Source organism: Tamandua tetradactyla, chromosome 18 (assembly GCF_023851605.1).
Source record: "Tamandua tetradactyla isolate mTamTet1 chromosome 18, mTamTet1.pri, whole genome shotgun sequence".
Lineage (NCBI taxonomy): Eukaryota > Metazoa > Chordata > Mammalia > Pilosa > Myrmecophagidae > Tamandua > Tamandua tetradactyla.
In genome coordinates this window covers 44,636,768-44,654,280 of record NC_135344.1, presented here as the reverse complement: position 1 = coordinate 44,654,280, position 17,513 = coordinate 44,636,768, and the positions used below count along the sequence as shown (strand labels likewise).

Here is a 17,513-nt window from a genome sequence, read left to right as displayed (position 1 = left end):
AGAGGCACGCTGGAGTTTTATGAATGGGGCATATGTTATTTTGTAACAATCCTGTAAGTTGGGAAGTATGGGATAAAAAATTAAACTAAAATGTTAAAGGATTATCTGGGACTCCTTGTTTGGATACTTGATATGTAGCAATGGCAGTCCCTTGACACATCCCAAACCCTGACATTCTGGCACAGACACACTTATCATTCTACAAAGTTTAATTTCCATTCGATTTTCTTTCCAGAGAGTAGTTTTTCTTCAGTCTTCACGAACTCAGCTTTTTATATGGCCTTTCGTGGTGGTCGCAGGGCAGCACCTGCAGGTCTAAATTGAGATGAGGGTAGCCTGTCCTTCCGGGCTTCATGAGATAGCTTTCTGACCACCTTCCTGTGGATGGCACAATGCCCACAGTAATGCAGTTTCACATACAGCTTAGGAAGCACATAGGCATTGAAGACATTTGCTTTGGAAATGTCCCTGATGGCTGCAGCCTCTACTATGTTTCTAATGACGAACTTCTTAATGACCTTGCCTTTGGGCATGCAGTGTGCACAATTCATTCAGTGAATAGGCTGCACGTGGCTGCAGCCCTTTTTGACACAACCATTGTTCTTTCTTTTCTTTATCATCTTGGAAATGAACACCCAAGAGAGACTAAGTGATTTTTTTTTATTGAAACCTTTTTGCGTAACATATGAGTCTATGGATCTTATTTAAACATTCTGTTTATCTGACTTTTCTTGACATTGTTTCAGCAATGGAAGAGTGATGCTACCTTGTTACTACCAGGTAGGGGTAGAAGCCCAGTCATTATCTGTTGACATCCAAGGGGGAGCACCTCATTTCTGTGGGAGGGGATGGTCATTATAGCCCCCGTGAGGTCTCCACTGATACTGCAGTGGGGGTGGCCTTGTGATTGCTCAGTAATGGTGAATGTCCTGAGCCTTCATTAGGCCTCCTCTGATAATATTCCCCCATATAGAAGAAGGGGCATCATATTATTGCTGAGTAGAGGTAGGAGTCCAGGCTCCCCAAGTGGTCTATACTAGCGCTGCAGGCAGGAGTGCTCATTACCAAAGTGGGGATAAATGTCCCAGCTCCTTACTTATACTTCTGTGACACCACCCTGGTGGGGGTTTGATGTACCTCATTAGAGTCTCACAAAATTGGAAATCTAGACTCCCTACCCTGCCTTTGCTGACATGGGTAGGGATAGGACCACAGATTTTTCTGTCGTGTTGGACTGAAATAGACTATTATTGTTTGATAGTTTTCTCTCTTTCTGTGCAACCCTTTTCCTGGTCTTTTGGCTAGAGGGTTTGCCTTCACTGAGAACATTTTTTTCTATGTACCTATTGGTGTTTCTGGGTCACCAGCTTCTCCAGTCTGGGATATATGAGACAAAAAAAAAAAAAAGAAAATCTGGGAACTCACTGCTTTATTGTTACTGAGGTACCTAGCCTGTTTGTCTGCTTTTATTCCAACTTTTAGAATCTACTTAGATTTGTTTTATTTAAAATATCAAGACTTATTAGTTTTACTTAGTAAGAAGAAAAGGGGAAACCATATCTAATCTAGCTTCGCAGAAGTGGAAGTCCTCCTGGTCTTTTCTTTATTCCTCAAACAAACCAAACTTGTTCCCACCATATGGATCTCTGTTTGCTGTTTTCTCTGCCCAAATTCTCTTTTCTGCATCTTCATAGCAATGACCTTGGATTGCAGCTCAAATGTCACTTTCTTGGATCATCACCCCATACCAAGCAATCTGATTTTATCTCTTACCACTTATATTGTCCTTTTAATTTTATTCATAATAACTAATCTAAAAATTTCTAGTTAGGTTTCTATTTTTCTATCTGCTTCTTGTCACTGGAATGTAACCTTTATGGAAGCAGAAACCTGGTTACATTGATAACTGCTGTTTCTTATTTCTGAAACAGTACCTGGCACAGATTAAGCATTTAACAAAGACTTATTGTATATGAATGAATAATACAAGTATTTTCACCTTGCATTTTCTTGGCTTAATTCCTCATTATCCTGAAGAAGAAATATATTTCAACATATCGATGATAGGAGCTCCTCTTTCCCTCTCTTGATAATCCAAAGTTCCAAGCAAGCAGGAGCAAAGGCCTGAGTGACAGGCTTATGGCTTTATGGCTACATCCTGAGAATAATTAACTCTCCTAGCCCAGCTGTGACCCCTGCTGAGAATCAGCCTGTGCCCAACATAATGACAGACTTGACCCCAAATAAGGCCATTGCACTGGAGTCTCTATAGTAACTCCAGAGATTTCAATGAATCCAAAGCCCTGTCAAGTATGAAAGCCAAGGCAGAATTTAGGGGACAATTGATTTCCTAGAGAGACTGGAAATTATTTGAGAGTTTTAGAAAACAGGTCTAGTGGTCTACTTGCCATTCCCAGTGTGGAATGTGTCCAGTGTTAATATGATGATCCATGCATATTTTCCTGTGTTTATGATATTTCTTCATATTTCCCTACATATTTCTCTGTCTGGATCCCAACAAATAGAAAGTTAGTCTCTCAGTTTAAGGTTTTTTCTCACCTTTTAAGATGCAAATACTTCAAAGAAGGGGAACAGCTGGTCAGTCATTTTGATCTTAATGTAGTGAGTTTATTAGAGCCAATCTAGAGAAAGAGTACTGACATGATGTATGCTATCCCACCAATATGGCTTTCTTTTGAAGCTTGGCAGGCTTGGAAATTTTCTCCACAGGAGAATTTCTCAGACTTGCAGCAATGCGGTGACTCAACACATGCAGAGAAATGCAGATGGTAAGCATAGCATGGTCAATGAATAATTGGATCTCAGAAGAAACTGCCTCTGTGGAAAATTGAATATTGTTGGGGAGCATAGGAATCCCAACTCCTGATATCTTTGGGTTTCACATACTGAATGGCCAGGGTTTCCAGTGAAAATCCTGCTTGATATAGAGTCCTGTTATCTTTTTAGATAGCAGGCTGTTCTTATTTAAATATCAGATTGACTTCTATGAATATAATAAAATTTGGCTATGTTGTTAAGGATGAAATGTTGAGACAAAATTAGATTGCTTGGTTTGAGATGGCTATCCAAGTTGACATATATACTACAATCTAATGCCATTCCTATAAAGATATGGGAAGGAAAGTTCTAGACAGGCAAAAGAGGAAATTGGAATCCATGAGTAGCAATCAGCTTGGTTTGTTTGAGAAATGAAAAGAAGACCAAGATTCCAAGGGTATTAAGGAGAAACTTTTTTAGAGTCCTGTTATTTCTTAATTCTATTTTCCAAAAATAGTAAGTACAAATAAATACTTGGGGTGGGGGTGAGGTGGGGGGCAGGAGTATATCAGAATAGACGGTAATATGGGAGTAAATTCCTAATTATAAGAACTCTTAATTTGGAGTTTTGAGAAGATCAAGAATTTTTCAGTTTCTCTTATGATTATGCCTAAGATCCCCAGAGAACCTCTTTTGTTGCTCAGATGTGGCCTCTCTCTCTCTCTCTAAGCTAGTCCTACAGGTAAAATCACTGCCCTCCTTCCTACATGGAACATGATCACAGAGGGGTATAAATCTCTCTGGCAACGTGGAGCATGACTCCAGGTAACAATCTTCGCCCTAGCATCATGGGAGTGAAAAAACCTTAACCAAAGGGGAGAAGAGAAATGAAACAAAATAAAGTTTCAGTGGCTGAGAGATTTCAAATAGAGCCCAGAGGTTGTTCTGGAGATTATCTTTATGCAATATGTAAATATCCCTTCAGTTTTGGTGTATTAGAGAAGCTAGAGGGAAATACCTGAAACTGTTGAACTGTAATCCAATAGCCTTGATTCTTGAAGATGATTGAATAACTATAGAGCTTTTAAGGTGTGACCATGTGATTATGAAAACCTTGTGACTAACATTCCTTTAAGGGAATCTGAGTGGGAGGATCTGTCCAGCAGGAGCGCAGGCATTGTATAACTGTTGCTATGGAAGTATAGCAACAGGGTACCCCAGGGTACCCCAGGGACTGCTTAGGGATAGTATAGAGAGTTCCTCCCAACCTTTCACCCCATCCCAGGGTCTGTGGTAGGTACTCGGAGCTAGAAAGTGGAGGCCAGAGATGGAGGATCAGGGATAGTGCTTCTTGGGTTACCAAGAAATGCTGAGGCCAATAGCAGGCAGCAGTTCCTTCAGTGGAGTTTTGACATGATGGGCTAAATAAATTGTCAGGTCCAGTATAGGAGACACACTGATATCTTGTCCCCTCATCTCCCCATTTCCCCATCCCTCCTATCAGACATAATGCATTCTGAGAGTTTGCCAGTTTCAATAGTAATGAAAGAATTACTTCTAATTTAGGCATCCAGCCTACACCAGGTCATAAAATAGCCAAAGTTTGCTTTTCAATCAGTAGGACTTCATAAAATACTCATGTATCTGAAGGGAGAATATTGAATATATTAAGGTTAGAAGTATTCAAAGCAACTGATGTTCATGTGAGCAAAATCTGTGATGCGGTCTATAGATATCAAAAAGTAGGAGAAAACATATTCACATGTTCACAGTCCTCTACCTGTGGGTTTGTGTAGATGGGCCTGTAAATCTCTGCATCCAGAATCAGGAGATGCCTTTTTGTGGATCTTGCTGCAAAGGGCAGCCCTTGAGTCAGATAGGCTTTTGGATCTATTATGCAGGGACCTGATCAGTGCTAGGAATTATTGGTCCTGAGAATGACCCCAACACCTTCATCTGGAAGCAAGAGCCCTGAGGTTTTCTTATCCCCAATAGACGTGAGTCTCTGGTAAAGAGAGAAAATTAAATGTGGCTTGGTTCATCTCTCTGCAGGATGGCCATTCAGGTAGCAAATATGCTATGTAGGCAAAATGGTTTATCCTGATTTTAGAATACTAGGGATAAGGGGAAAAGCCCTGTTTCATAGATTTTGTCCTCCCTGTTCCCTGCTTGCATTCCTCACACAGTGGGGGTCTGGGAGGAATAGGTCAGGTGGCCAGCAGAACTGTCATTCTCTTAACTCACACACAGCATCATGACTTTGGAGGACTAACGTCCTCATCTACTCCATTGCATTGGCACTCCAGAGCATTGGCTCTGTTCCCCAAGCATTCCTTAGAACTATTCCTGCTGACCCTGTCCATTCTGTGCCAAGGTGCTCAGGTAAAGTTGAAATGTTGATGTTTCAGCCATCAGGTGACCTCTTACTTCATGACCCCCTGGCTCTGGTAAATTAACAGGATTGCTCCCTTGCGTAAGCAGGACAGACAAATATGTTTTCCAGCATAGGAAAGAACCCACTAGAGAGTTTTTCTGGAATCAAAACACTACAGAGTTTTTCTGGAATCAAAAAGGAATAAAATAACTTCAGTTCCTTCTTTTAACAAGCAAGAGAAGAGGTGAGGAGTTGCAGTCTACCCCAGAAGCACAAGCTCAGCCCAGTTACAAGTAGCACAATAAAGCTGGGTGGTCTCCAGGGATCTCTGTCTGTTTCTTGGGTGATAGCAGAAGTGAAATGCTTATGTGCAGGGTTGGATCACTGAGTTGGTAGCTTTGCTCTCATACTAGCAGTTGTGACAGCTGAACTTGGGCCTCCTTTCTGTGTGTCTGAAATGTAGGATATGGCAATGGCATCCATTATGCCCACAAAGCAAGGCTCTTAATGAGCAAAAGACTTTGGCTGAATATCAGATTTACTTTCCATGATGGAAATGTTAGAAGGATGGATGGTGGCTGGTACTTGTCTCACTGGATCCATTCAAATTTGTACAGCATCACTTTTTCACAGTGCAGAGCCAGAGAGTTAGCTTAAACTCATTCCCTTGGAAAGAACAATGCTCAGAGCCCAAGAGCTATCCATAGGGTCCTCAAAGCAAGGAAGACACTATCATCTATGAAAGGATGTTTTTATGTGCTTGGCAACATGCTGCATGAATGTGCTAAATCCTTTTTATTTATTTGTTTGTTTGTTTATTTATTTATTTATTTTTGCATGAGCAGGCACCAGGAATCAAACCCATGTCTCCAGCATGGCAGGCAAGAATTCTACCTACTGAGCCACCATCATACCACCCTGAATCCATTTTTAACAATTTAGGGTAGAGTGGTTATTCTCTTTACCAGAAATGGTGAAGTCACTCAATATAAGATTTCATTTCTCTTTCTCTCTCTTTTTCTCTTTCTCCTTCTCTTCCTCCTCCTCATCTCCTTGTCCCTCTCTTTTTCCCTCCCTCCCTCCCTTCCTTCCTTCCTTCACATTTTCCTTAAATATTATTTGAGAACCAATATGGTTTGATGAAATAGCAATAGTCATTTCTGACCTTCTGGGTGCTGTTGTGTATTGCATCATCTCTCTGTGCCTGAAATTAACTCCATCTCTTAGAGGATTCAATTAATATGGATTTTCAGTAGGTGAATCCACAAAATTAGCCTGTAGAGTTGTAGTAAATATTAAAATGATTTGGCCAAATAATGTATGTTGAAGTAGAAAGGTAGGAAGTAGAAAGAATTATTTGCTTGAATGATCCATAATGATAATAAACAATTCACCCCACTTTGGATGAGAAGACACTCTCTCAGAGATGTTTTATTCTTCAGACAAGCAGTTATCAAGATGAAGTAAATGTTATTCTTGGAGAGGGTGAGGTATTAACAGATGTATATCTTTTTTCTTCTTAAAGAACTTTGCTCTAAGAGGGTAGGGAACTGGCCTTAACTCGCTACCTATTCCATCTCTCCTTCTTTATTAGTAAGAGCTCTGATTTTGTCTGAGAAGCTATTGAGCAACATAACCATTATTCTTTTTTTCCCTCTGTCATGGTCAGGTCCATGTGTCAACTTGGCCAAGTGGTGGTATCTGTTTGTCTGGTTGGGCAAGTGCTGGCCTGTCTGTTGCTATGAGAACATTTCATAGAATTAAATCATATCACATCAGCTATATAAACAGCTGATTCCATTGGTAATCAGCCAAGGGGAGTATCTTCTTTAATGAGTGATGCTTCCACTGGAAGCCTTTTAAGGAGGATTCATGTTTCGGCCGGCAAGCCTCTCCTGTAGTTCATCAAGACCCTCCATCAGAATCATCACCTTCACAGCCTGTGCTGCAGATTTTGGACTCTATGTTCCCACAGTTAAGTGAGACACTTTTATGAATTTTATATTTATGAATATTTCTTGTTGATTCTGTTTCTCTAGAGAACCCTAACTAATACACCCTCCATTCCAGATGATGTCATATTTCAAAAACCTAGTCATATGGTGTCAGAGAAGCATTGTATGGGGTTTCTAATGAGCCTGCTTAAAATGAACTGACTCGTCTGGTACTGGGCCACTTTTTCTTCATTTCTTTCTTATTTCTGCCACTTGGAATATGAACTAGATGATTAGAGTTTAGGCTGCCACCTGGGACCATGAGTTATACTAATGATGGTAGAGCAGAAAAAAAAAAGAAGGCCTGGATCCATGATCATGTATGGGATTCTCATGTATTCTCTGTCTGGCTGCCCTACTTTCTAATGTGTTTCCATGATAGAAAAATGGACATATTAACATTTTATGTCTATTGTGTTAGGATTTTATTTACCTGTTGCCAGATTTCAACCTGATGACAACTTTTCATATGACCTTGAGCTTTTTATTACATTGGCCTAATTTATCCCTTTGGATTCCAAATGGGAACCTTTCATATGGAGAAATTGAATGGGAAAAACAATCACATACCATTTTGGGAAGGAAGAGATCTTCCTCAATTCTTTCCTAAGAAATTCCATCCCTTAGGAAAATAGGCTAGAACTCTCTGTAACACTCTTTAATTCACTCTACCTTCATTAACTTAATTTATTTATCCATTCCAGGCATCTGTTTCCTTCCCTGGTCCACTGAGGGCTGGGGAAACAATGAATGTAAGTCCCAACAAAGACTAGAGGAAGGTCAGGGCTTCTTTACTTACTTTCCTTATGAGTGCAGACAGCAATGCCAATATTATCCCTGCCCTATGATACTTCTGATTTCACAGGTACCACCAAGGAGAATCAGGTTTTTTTTTTTACTCTTCTAGGACCTCCCTTATTCCATCTAAATGATCAGTCAAACATTTCTACTTTCACTGTCATTGGTAATGAAATAGGAGGGCAAAGAAGGCACAACCCACAGTGATATTTTAGGAGTTCCTTAGTGTAAAGAGCTATTTAAAAGTGGAAAAGTTGTTGATTATACAGAAGGATAGGATGGTAGAGTTGCAAGGGAGCTCATTTTGCCCAAATTGGCAAGGTACATTGGCAAGTTGTATAGTGAGTACATCGGGTAAGGAGCCAGGGCACAGCCAGGATAAAATAGCCCTTTCAGACCCAGGAGAGGATGGTGCAGCTCCAATGAAACAATGAATAGGAAAATTCTTTGCCAGTGTTGTCAATGCATGCAGAATAGGTCTTAGTAGTTCAGGAGCTTTTGGAATGATGGGTTTCACCAATCATTTTCCATGGGGAAGCATACTTGTGAAAGAGATTAACACACACAAAGTTCACTGTGGAGTGCTCTTAGGAACAATAACTGTGGGAGAGAGGAAGAAAGATGTAGAATCAGGCAGATGGTAACTTTGCACTGCACTGCAATACAACAGAGCTCTAAGCTATTTTTATGGGGATCTGGACTGGCCCTGAAGAGTTGTCCCAGATCATGGCAAAGGGGCCAGGTCTTTATCCTCCTCAGCATTTTGCTATTACCCTGGAGACTGAATGAGAATTGCCCCAATGGAAGGGGTACGATCTTGACCCAAGCAGCTTTCTTCAGCCAAAGGGAGGTTTTAGGAAGAGGACTCAGCCATGAGCTGTCCATACAAATATTCCCAGCACCTGGGAATTTAATGCTTCCATCCTGGGGGTGCTTGGCAACCACTCACTGCCACAGCATTTCGCCTAATGGTGCTGATCCAGTGAAGGATGGGGTCTATTCACAAACTCAGCTTTGTAGACTAACATTTCAATTCACTCTAGTCCTTTCTCCAAGAATAACATGTGGACCCACTGCCTCTCTTCTTGGAAAAATAGCACCATGTGACAGCAGTGAGCTATTCTAACAATCTCTTCCAGGATTTCTCCAGAATCTGATAGGGGGAGGATTTGTGTTTGGCACTGGTGTTAACCTGTATTCCTGGCACAGGTCTTCATTTCCTCAAACACACACCTGAGTACTCAAATAGCTCACAGTCGGAACTGCCAGCAATCTTACTTGTGATAACAAAATGGGAAGGTTCAAGCCAAGAAAATTTTAAAAGACATACGGCATGACAGATGATGCCACACACCAAGAAAGCTGAGGGCAAGTTAATCCACCCTTACCTGAGGGTGCATAGATATGAAGAAAACTATGTAAAATCACAGCTGAGCCTTTCCAGCCAGCAGGACCTGAAGCAGAGCTGGTCAAAATTGGAGGTGGAGGGAAATAACTGGCCACACAGTGTGATTGGAAGGACCTGCAAAGCCTCATGTTCCCAAAGTATGTCCTCTTGATGTAGTTTATTCCTTAAATTCTGCAATGCCTTACTTGAGTTTCTGATCCCTGTTTAAAATGTAACTTCTTTTAGAATTATCAGTCCTGAAACAGCAGGAACAGACAGTCATGAGAAACTGTTTGGTCTTATGTTAGCTCCATGATTATGTGGGGAGCTAGCTGTGTGACCTTGAGGAATTATCTCTAGGATTCAGATTCTGTGATTTGGTACAGTGGCTGCAATTCTCATGCCTTTTGCTTTTGCTCAGTGCGTATGTGACTTGGCTCCTGTTATCGCTGATTCTAGATCCACTTTGGCTTTATCACCAATACATTGGACATTCTAATTTGGTTCCATTGTTGTTAATAGATATTTGAGAACATCTTTATCTTAAACCTGACAACATTGTTGGCTCACAGTTTCAGTATTCCAAGCTCAAGAAAATTCTAGGCCTTTTCCTGGAATCCTCCCATTAGACTTAGTGGGTAAGGGAGGAGACTAGAATATGTCCACTTGATGTTTGGATTCTACACCTATTCTCTGCAATCTCACAAGCTATTCCCTTACATTTAGCCTACCAAAGCAACTGATGAAATAGCTCTTATGCATACAAGACAGCAGGTAGGTTGCAGACCTGGATTCATTACAACCCTTTTGTCTCACCTTTTTAATTTGTCTCTCAATGTCCCAGCATAGTTCCTGGTATGTTTTCATTTGAATGGATGGTTAAATGAATGGATGAATGGGCAAAAAGTATGAGTTGGAATGAAAGCCAGTGAATGAGAATGAAAAACAGTGTTCTCAGCAGGAAACATCATGGATGGGATTCTATAGAAAATTATTTACTCAGAAAGATTAATGTAGTCAATAAAGGACATTGATGCTCCTGGTGTCTAGTAACAGCAAAAAGCCTTTACCACCTCTCAGGCTGCAGGGTACAGAGGAGAGCTACCTGGCAGAATCTAGAGACAGACAGAGGTACAGCCACTTCCAGACCAGGAAGTCAGCAGAGAGGCCATGCATTAGAGTCTTTTTCCTTCTTTCCTTTGATCTCTTGCTGATGCCTCTCATTGGCCAAGACTAACTGGTAGGCCTAGGGTACAGGAGTTTCACAGATGTGAGTCAAAGATCACAGAGAAGGGGCTATAAAGGAGAAATGAGAAATGGAGAGTAGTAGCACAAAGGAAACATCGTTTTTAATGGAGAAGAAGATGCATGCAGAAATATTATTTTGGAGAGTGTGGTGGTTTGAAGCTTTTATGTATCTCAGAAAAGCCATGTATATCCTTTAATCCTCATTCAGTGTTGCTGGGTGGGACCTTTATGATTGTTTCCATGAAGATGTGACCCATTTAAGTGTGAGTGATAAGTTTTGATTAGATGGTTTCCATAGAGATGTGTTTCCAACCATTCAAGGTAGGGTTGTTTATTGGAGCCCTTTAAGAGGAAACCATTTTAGGAAGAGCTCTAGAGCCAACAGAATGGACAGAGCCCTGAGAAAGCCATCCTGGGGAAGCCATTGAAGATTGCTGGAGCGAAAGCTAGCAGACATCACCATGTGCCTTCCCAGCTGAGAGAGAAACCCTGAACATCATTGGCCTTCTTGAACCAAGGTATCTTTCCCTGGATTCTTAGACTGGACATTCTCATAGCCTTGCTTTAATTGGACATTTTCACAGCCTTGAAACTGAAGACTTGCAACTTAATAAATTCCTCTTTCTAAAAGCCATTCCATTTCTTGTATGTTGCATTCAGGCAGCTTGGAAACTAAAGCAGAGAAGAAGGAAAATAAACCAGGAAAGGAAAAAAGGAGCCACATTGAAATGCTAGGGCAAATGTCAAACAATTCCAGTTACTTAGGGTTTGGAAATGGGGCCCTGATAATTCCCTTAGAGATACTTGGTTCTCCCTGAAGCTTAGATTCTCTCATACAATATTGTTGATTATCTAGTTTGTTCCCAAAAGGGAAAAACTTAGGAAGTATAACTTTTTAGAATGAAATGATTTAAAAATAATATCCTAAGTGTTTCATCTGTATCAGGTGCTGTGCTAAAAGTTTGTGTAATAACTTAATTACATTCTCGCCAAGTCTATATATGAAGATTATATTACTGTTCCTGTTTCACAGTTGAAAAGTATGGTTGAAGGGAGCAGAGTGAACAATCTCACAGTTAAGAAGTAAGAGAGAGACAGGTCTGTTTGCCCCTAAAGCCCATTTTTCTAAGCATTAGGTTCTTTATCACTCTACCGATCTGGTTTGGAGTTGGAGCAGGAGCATAGAATTTTTTTTTTTTTCTAACTGTATTTGAGCTAGTAGATTCAACTAGGTTCTTCTCGTCTGCTACAGGCAACTAGCAAGCGGTGTTTGATGCCCCCATTAAAGGAACATGGAGGGAACTTATGTGATTCAAATGGCTATTGAGAAGATCAAATATGATCGATCAATCCAGAAACCCAAAATTGTTGATTACTATATGTCACTGTAGAGGCAGTGACGTACCAAGGAAATATACTAGGTATTTTATCATCTCCTCTTATATGTGAAGCTAAAATTAGAACCTAACTCTAATATAGTTTTAGAACAGGACAGAGTAATAAGGTGCTCAGATTGCAGTAAGGGGAAGAAGCTATTAAGAGATTTGAGGAGAGTAGATTTCAATATGTGTTTGTGCATCCAGGCAGGTATCCTCTCCTCCATCCAACTTTCTCTGAGTGCCAATATGTGAGTTCCCCTGTGCGCCCTCTGTATTACTCTGTGCTTTTGTAATGGAATATATCACACTGTAGTCTAAATATTTACCTCTCTGTAATTAGAACATAAGCTCCTTGAAAGCACAGCCCACCTCTTTTCTTATCTTTGAATCCTTAGCCCTAGCACCAAATTTTATCTTTAGAAGGCAATCATTTTTAATGGAATTTTGATGCTTGATTACAACAATTTAAAAAATAAAAATTATTATTCATATATAAGTTATTATTATCATTGTGTCATTTAAAACATAGCTGAGCTACTTCAACTTTCTTTAAAGACTGGATTTTTGTATGTCATATTATCATTTAAATGCAGAGGAGGAACTAGCTATTTCTTAGGAACATTTTAGTGAATGCTCTTGTGAAGAAAAGAATCACCATGGAGTTTAAGAGAATTTTGATTTCCATACATCAGGTTTGCTTCAAGCAGTGAGGATCTGTATGTGGCATGATAGAGAAAAACTGGGAAGCATAGCTTTGGGGACTGGACTGGAATTTAATATGTATTTTAAAATACAAATTGCATCTTCACATGGTGAGTTCCATGTTGTGATGATGGAAAGTAAATGTGTATTTTTGTAGCCAGGTTTCCACTACAATAATCCTAAAACCACTATAAAATGGAGGTGCCAGTAACCATGTGGAAATTACAGAAAAGGAAAAAAATCACATACAACTTCTTATTTTCTTAATAATGACTATCTTTCTTTATTTTTCTGAGTTTTTTCCAACCCAACTTGGCTTAAATAACAATAAATAATGGATGTTTCAAGGGTGAAGTTTTTTTTTTTTCTTATTCTTACCACTGTCTCCCCAGACAATATGAACTGATAAAAGGCTGAGGGCTAGTTAGTAGGGGAAGGAGGTCAAAGCAAGATGGGGAGAGGCAGTTAGAAAAGAGACTGGAAATAACATTCAGGTCCAATGGAACAGATCTGCAACACTGATAGAAGAAAATGTCTGTATCAATTTTGTTAAGCAAGGACTTTGGTACTTTGGATGATGAACCTCTGATTCATTCATTCAACAAATGCTCAATTATGGAATAATCACCCATCTTATGCAGTAGGGAGAGAGAAGTGAATAGTGCTCAGGCATGGGCCTGTGACCTATAAGGAAAGAATCCACTGTTCTGGTAGATGCTAGATTTATGTCAATAATGTGACGTAATACAGTTATTCAGCCACTTTTTCTGTGACCCTCTGCATCTCATGAAGGTGAGGTAGGGCAAGGGGTAGGATAAATCTTTTCCTGGGATAAATCTTGAAAAAAGTGGGCACATGCACCTAGTTGGGTACCACAGCAGGAGTCCCTTGACCTCCACATTGATACAGGAACTTTACAGGAAACACTCACACACAGCCGGACTGCTGAAGTTCAAGTTTACTCGACCCAACCCCTCTTCTCACATTTGATGGTGGGAAAACAGTCACCATCTTTTTATATTACAAAGTTGGCATATTATTATTGCAGATTCTCTTTGAATATTAATACTTGGCCCATTAAATTAAATTATATTTGAGACTGTGATTATAATCCATAACCAAATATATAGATATGAGAAAACCATAGCATTCCTTTAACCTCCACATCTTTTCTCTTGTGACTGGACCTGCAATCTCAATCAAAAGAATATTTTCTGAAAGGGCATACAATTTTGAGCCTTGAGAGTATCTAAAGCACTCAGTGATGCAATTTAGTTTGCTCTTCTACCTTTCATACTTTTTGCCCTCTTTTCCACTGCCTGCCCCTGGAAACATCCTTCTGAGCATTTCCCTATCTCCCATAGCCAATCTCACAACAACCACAGGCTGCTCAATTCTCAGTTTCACTGACAAGCAGGTCAGACACTGAAGCTGATCCAGCCCTTGCCTTCCCCTATCAGGCCCTGCTCCCAAGCTCCTCCAAAGTACAGTTACTCTAAGCACATCCTGAACTGGTGCCACCCCAGCAAACATTCCCCTCACAGCTATCAGAGGGAACAGCCCTGCTTTCTCTCCAGCTGGTGACAAACGTTATAATGATAAGACCCTTCTGTTTAATACATTTGACTTTACCTTGACTCTTAAAATATCCATCAAGAATTACATTCTTTTTAAATGAGTGACTTGATGTCTCATTGTTCTTAAAGGTGAGTGGTTTCTGAGCCAATGGGTACTGTATAATGGTGGAGAGGAGAGACGCACTCAGAGCTCATTAACATTACGATATATTTGACACACTTTTCTGAGAATGATTGGATATTGCCAGTTGAAAATGAGACAGGACAGGGCTCATTTTCTCACTGTCTTTGTTCCTAGTCTCTTCGCACTTCTCCAGTAGGGTATAATTCCAAACATATTTTTATTATGTTTGTCTATATATAAATCCAATTCTTAAATTCCCCCAGTAAGGTTAATCTGAGTTGAAAGTGAAATATGAATGACTTTAAGCTTTAAACACATTCCCTGTTGCTCTGAGATGAATGCTATTGGCTGCCAAACAATAGAGGTCTTTCCTGGTGGTGGGTACAGAATCACAGATTGTTTTTTATAGGAGATCATAAGAGTCACTGCATCTAATAACAGCATTTTTTAAACATTTTTTATTGTGAAATATAACATATATACAAAAAAGCAATAAATTTCAAAGTACATTGTAAACAAGTGGTTATAGAACAGATTTCAGAGTTTGGTATGGGTTAAAGTTCCACAATTTCAGGTTTTTCTTTCTAGCTGCTCCAAGACACTGGAGACTGAAAGAAATATCAATATAATGATTCAGCAGTCGCACTCATTTGTTAAATCTTAACTTTTCTGAATAACAGCATTTTTACATAATGAGGATACTTAGGTCTAGAGATAACTCAAGTATTACCAAAAGTCACATAGCTACTTTGTGGTACCCCACGAAAAGAATGAAAGTCCCCTGGACCTTAGATGAGGGCTTGCCCCTCTCTCAATGCTCTCTCTCTTTTATTTTACATCATTTTCAACTCAAACTGTCACATTTAGCTGTGATGATGGCAAATGGAAGGGCAAAACTATGCTTAGGATTCTTCTGAGAATGTTTTCCTGAAGCCCCACCTGACTTACATTTTATTACACATTTAGAGCAATGATTAAGACCAAAGTCTGGATAGACAAACAGCCTGTGATTACTAGCCATGTACACTTGGGCAAGTTGCTTCACTGTTCTGTCTCAGCATCTGTAAAATGGGGTTAATAGTGTTGTCCTCATGGATTTTGTCAGGACTAAATGAATTAATACATATAAAGAGCTAAAGCAATGTTTGGTGTATAATCAGAACTACATAGAAATTGATTATTATTATTATCATCTAGTGAAGACATTTGTAGTGAGAAAACTCTTAAGTGGGAAAGAGCTTGAAGGAGGTGAAAATATCAAAATTTCACTCCATTTCTACCACCATTCTGGCACCTGTCTTTCTGGTGCTTGTTAACTTTTTATTTGTCTTCAACTTGATGTGAACCCTTGAATGCATGTTTGTTTTCTTTATACCTATTTATGTACTTCAGGGTCAGGCACTGCACATAAAGCACATGCTCAGGAGATGCATGATGAATCAGAGGCTCTGGCTGGGGAGAGACTGGATATATGTTAATGATTCAAAATGAATAGAGCAAAGCATTGGGGGAAGCATGCTCTTTTGGCATTAGCCTTCTGTTTTAATGATTTATCAAGTGTCTGGAATGTGCCAGGCTTTCTTCCACATCAATGAACAAGGCAGACCAAAATCTCTGCCCTCATAGTGCTCATAGTCCATTAAGAGAAGACATACAACAAAGGAAATAAGTAAATTAGATGTGTGTTAGAAGGTGAACAAGTGCCGCGGAGGGACGTAAACACAAATGAAATGTGGAGGATATTAGGAAAGTGTGGATTGACCAGGAGAGGGAAGAAGGGGCTCACTGAGGAGATGTCATTTGGTCAGTCAAAAGATGCTGAGGGAGAGGGCCACCCTCTTGAGAAGAGCAAGTGGGAGAAAGCTTGGTGTGTTTGAGGAAAACCAGGCAGACTAGAGTGGCCATGACACAGCGAGTGGAGGAGAGATTGGTAGGAGTGAGGTCCAAACCCAGGTCATGTGGGGACTCCATGGCCATTGCCAAGCAGATGGGATGTTTTGAACAGACAAGTGACATGAGCTGACTTGCATTTAACAGAACCACTAGCAATATTTTGAGTATATGCTGTGCTAAGGACGTTGCCAGCAACATCCTATTTGATTATCATAACAACCCTATGAGAGAGAGCATTTTTTTTCAAGAGAAAAATTGGGGTTTATAGAGGTTTATAGTGGCTGATCTGGAATTCAAAACCACATTAGCCTGTTTTCCAATGTCTGTGTTCCTAACTACTAATGCTGGTTGCCTTCTACATTCATTTAAACCTTAGTTACATTGTTACTCTGAAAGACCTTTTACTTTTTCTATATTTTCTAGCTATCTGTTTCCCTCTCATTTGGTCTCTTAGTTTTGGAATTAGGGAAGATCTGCCTATATATTCCACACAATGCTAACGTAGGTGAAATGTTTGTAGAGGCTGGGGCGAGCCACCTGTCTAGGCAAATGGGTTAGCCCGACAAATTGATACAAATAACATGAGTTGATCAGGGTAATGCCAGGATTGTCCCAAAACTAATACAGGTTAACATTGCAAAGACTGGCGGAGACAAGGTAGCAGCTAAGGAATATATAAAAGCCATCCTCTCCAGAGAGAAAATACCCATCTCAGGTGGTGCTCCAAAGTAATTTTTTTGCTCAGAACACCCAGAAAGGTTTCCCACAGACATGATGTTAGGTTTTTAGACTGGCATACTAAGCCTATTAAACTAAGAATATCTCTGTGCTGTTACTTCCTTCACCATCATTTCTATGGACACCTTACCCTGACAATCCATCTGTTGTGAAGTCAAGTAACTTGTTTTATCCTTCAAATGTATTCCTTACTTTCCTTTTCCCCATCTCCAATCTATTGTAGATGTTTTTATTCTCACATATATCCCTTTAATATTTTTTTCTTTCAGCCCCTTTCCATCTTAATTCTTCTAGAATCTACCTCATGACAATAGATGATTATCTGTTGTCGATAGAATTAAGTGTAAATTCATTGCTAGCATTCTGATCTATGTCTTCTAGTTTATCATATAATCCTTGCTGTATTACATATTCCAGTTGAGTTTAATTGGCTATTTTGTCCTCAATGAAAACTAAACTTTACCACTTTCACATTTTTGTCCATGCTATTTTTTCCTTTAAAAACTTATTTCCCTACTTCT

General features: G+C 39.8%; 1 pseudogene; it reads right to left on the bottom strand.

Annotated features, from left to right (window-relative positions):
• Positions 1-272: 272 nt before the first annotated feature.
• On the bottom strand, positions 273-620 carry LOC143662637 (small ribosomal subunit protein eS26 pseudogene; annotated as a pseudogene).
• Positions 621-17,513: the final 16,893 nt, after the last annotated feature.